The sequence below is a fragment of the Oncorhynchus tshawytscha genome, linkage group LG13 (genome assembly GCF_018296145.1).
Source record: "Oncorhynchus tshawytscha isolate Ot180627B linkage group LG13, Otsh_v2.0, whole genome shotgun sequence".
NCBI lineage: Eukaryota > Metazoa > Chordata > Actinopteri > Salmoniformes > Salmonidae > Oncorhynchus > Oncorhynchus tshawytscha.
Window position 1 is genome coordinate 95,548,060 of NC_056441.1, and position 3,974 is coordinate 95,552,033.

Here is a 3,974-nt window from a genome sequence, read left to right on the forward strand (position 1 = left end):
TACACATGGTTAGCAGATGTTAATGCGAGTGTAGCGAAATGCTTGTGCCCCTGTCTGCCTGATCGACCTGGCTGTAACTAGATACTGTCTGCCTGATTGACCTGGCTGTAGCTAGATACTGTCTGCCTGATCGACCTGCCTGTAGCTAGATACTGTCCGGCTTAATTAGATTATATTTACCTAAACATGTCTGATAAACCTGGCTAAAACTAGATACTGTCCTCCTGATTGACCTGGCTGTAGCAAGATACTGTCCGCCTGATCGACATGCCTGTAGCTAGATACTGTCCGCCTGATCGACCTGGCTGTAGCTAGATCCTGTCCGCCTGATCGACCTGGCTGTAGCTAGATACTGTCCGCCTAATCGACCTGGCTGTAGCTAGATACTGTCTGCCCACGTACATGGCTATAGCTGAGAATGCTGTTCATCGACTACAGCTCGGCATTCAACACCATAGTACCCTCCAAGCTCGTCATCAAGCTCGAGACCCTGGGTCTCGACCCCGCCCTGTGCAACTGGGTACTGGACTTCCTGACGGGCCGCCCCCAGGTGGTGAGGGTAGGCAACAACATCTCCTCCCCGCTGATCCTCAACACTGGGGCCCCACAAGGGTGCGTTCTGAGCCCTCTCCTGTACTCCCTGTTCACCCACGACTGCGTGGCCACGCACGCCTCCAACTCAATCATCAAGTTTGCGGACGACACAACAGTGGTAGGCTTGATTACCAACAACGACGAGACGGCCTACAGGGAGGAGGTGAGGGCCCTCGGAGTGTGGTGTCAGGAAAATAACCTCACACTCAACGTCAACAAAACTAAGGAGATGATTGTGGACTTCAGGAAACAGCAGAGGGAACACCCCCATCCACATCGATGGAACAGTAGTGGAGAGGGTAGCAAGTTTTAAGTTCCTCGGCATACACTTCACAGACAAACTGAATTGGTCCACTCACACAGACAGCATCGTGAGGAAGGCGCAGCAGCGCCTCTTCAACCTCAGGAGGCTGAAGAAATTTGGGTTGTCACCAAAAGCACTCACAAACTTCTACAGATGCACAATTGAGAGCATCCTGGCGGGCTGTATCACCGCCTGGTATGGCAACTGCACCGCCCTCAACCGTAAGGCTCTCCAGAGGGTAGTGAGGTCTGCACAACGCATCACCGGGGGCAAACTACCTGCCCTCCAGGACACCTACACCACCCGATGCTACAGGAAGGCCATAAAGATCATCAAGGACATCAACCACCCGAGCCACTGCCTGTTCACCCCGCTGTCATCCAGAAGGCAAGGTCAGTACAGGTGCATCAAAGCTGGGACCGAGAGACTGAAAAACAGCTTCTATCTCAAGGCCATCAGACTGTTAAACAGCCACCACTAACATTGAGTGGCTACTGCCAACACACTGTCAATGACACTGACTCTACTCCAGCCACTTTAATAATGGGAATTGATGGGAAATGATGTAAATATATCACTAGCCACTTTAAACAATGCTACCTTATATAATGTTACTTACCCTACATTATTCATCTCATATGCATACGTAGATACTGTACTCTATATCATCGACTGCATCCTTATGTAATACATGTATCACTAGCCACTTTAACTATGCCACTTGGTTTACATACTCATCTCATATGTATATACTGTACTCGATATCATCTACTGTATCTTGCCTATGCTGCTCTGTACCATCACTCATTCATATATCCTTATGTACATATTCTTTATCCCCTTACACTGTGTATAAGACAGTCGTTTTTTGGAATTGTTAGTTAGATTACTTGTTCGTTATTACTGCATTGTCGGAACTAGAAGCACAAGCATTTCGCTACACTCGCATTAACATCTGCTAACCATGTGTATGTGACAAATAAAATTGGATTTGATTTGATTTGATTTTAGCTAGGTACTGTCCGCCTGATCGACCTGGCTGTAGCTAGATAATATCCGCCTGATCGACCTGCCTGTAGCTAGATACTGTCCGCCTGATCGACCTGCCTGTAGCTAGATACTGTCCGCCTGATCGACCTGCCTGTAGCTAGATACTGTCCGCCTGATCGACCTGCCTGTAGCTAGATACTGTCCGCCTGATCGACCTGGCTGTAGCTAGATACTGTCTGCCTGATCAACCTGGCTGTAGCTAGATACTGTCCGCCTGATCGACCTACCTGTAGCTAGATACTGTCCGCCTGATCGACCTGCCTGTAGCTAGATACTGTCCGCCTGATCGACCTGCCTGTAGCTAGATACTGTCCGCCTGATCAACCTGGCTGTAGATAGATAATGTCCGCCTGATCGACCTGGCTGTAGCTAGATACTGTCCGCCTGATCAACCTGGCTGTAGATAGATAATGTCCACCTGATCGACCTGGCTGTAGCTAGATACTGTCCGGCTTAATTAGATTTTATTTGCCTAAACATGCCTGATCGACCTGGCTATAGCTAGATACTGTCTGCCCAACTACATGGCTGTAGCTAGATACTGTCCGCCTGATCGACATGGCTGTAGCTAGAGACTGTCTGCCCACCTACATTGCTGTAGCTAGATACTGTCCGCCTGATTGACCTGGCTGTACTTAGATACTGTCTGCCCACCTACATGGCTGTAGCTAGATACTGTCCGCCTGATCGACCTGGCTGTAGGTAGATACTGTCTGCCCAACTACATGGCTGTAGCTAGATACTGTCCGCCTGATTGACCTGGCTGTACTTAGATACTGTCTGCCCACCTACATTGCTGTAGCTAGATACTGTCCGCCTGATTGACCTGGCTGTAATTAGATACTGTCTGCCCACCTACATGGCTGTAGCTACAGTGCCTTGCGAAAGTATTCGGCCCCCTTGAACTTTGCGACCTTTTGCCACATTTCAGGCTTCAAACATAAAGATATAAAACTGTATTTTTTGTGAAGAATCAACAACAAGTGGGACACAATCATGAAGTGGAAAGACATTTATTGGATATTTCAAACTTTTTTAACAAATCAAAAACTGAAAAATTGGGCGTGCAAAATTATTCAGCCCCTTAAGTTAATACTTTGTAGCGCCACCTTTTGCTGCGATTACAGCTGTAAGTCGCTTGGGGTATGTCTCTATCAGTTTTGCACATCGAGAGACTGACATTTTTTCCCATTCCTCCTTGCAAAACAGCTCGAGCTCAGTGAGGTTGGATGGAGAGCATTTGTGAACAGCAGTTTTCAGTTCTTTCCACAGATTCTCGATTGGATTCCGGTGTGGACTTTGACTTGGCCATTCTAACACCTGGATATGTTTATTTTTGAACCATTCCATTGTAGATTTTGCTTTATGTTTTGGATCATTGTCTTGTTGGAAGACAAATCTCCGTCCCAGTCTCAGGTCTTTTGCAGACTCCATCAGGTTTTCTTCCAGAATGGTCCTGTATTTGGCTCCATCCATCTTCCCATCAATTTTAACCATCTTCCCTGTCCCTGCTGAAGACAAGCAGGCCCAAACCATGATGCTGCCACCACCATGTTTGACAGTGGGGATGGTGTGTTCAGGGTGATGAGCTGTGTTGCTTTTATGCCAAACATAACGTTTTGCATTGTTGCCAAAAATTTCAATTTTGGTTTCATCTGACCAGAGCACCTTCTTCCACATGTTTGGTGTGTCTCCCAGGTGGCTTGTGGCAAACTTTAAACTACACTTTTTATGGATATCTTTAAGAAATGGCTTTCTTCTTGCCACTCTTCCATAAAGGCCAGATTTGTGCAATATACGACTGATTGTTGTCCTATGGACAGAGTCTCCCACCTCAGCTGTAGATCTCTGCAGTTCATCCAGAGTGATCATGGGCCTCTTGGCTGCATCTCTGATCAGTCTTCTCCTTGTATGAGCTGAAAGTTTAGAGGGACGGCCAGGTCTTGGTAGATTTGCAGTGGTCTGATACTCCTTCCATTTCAATATTATCGCTTGCACAGTGCTCCTTGGGATGTTTAAAGCTTGG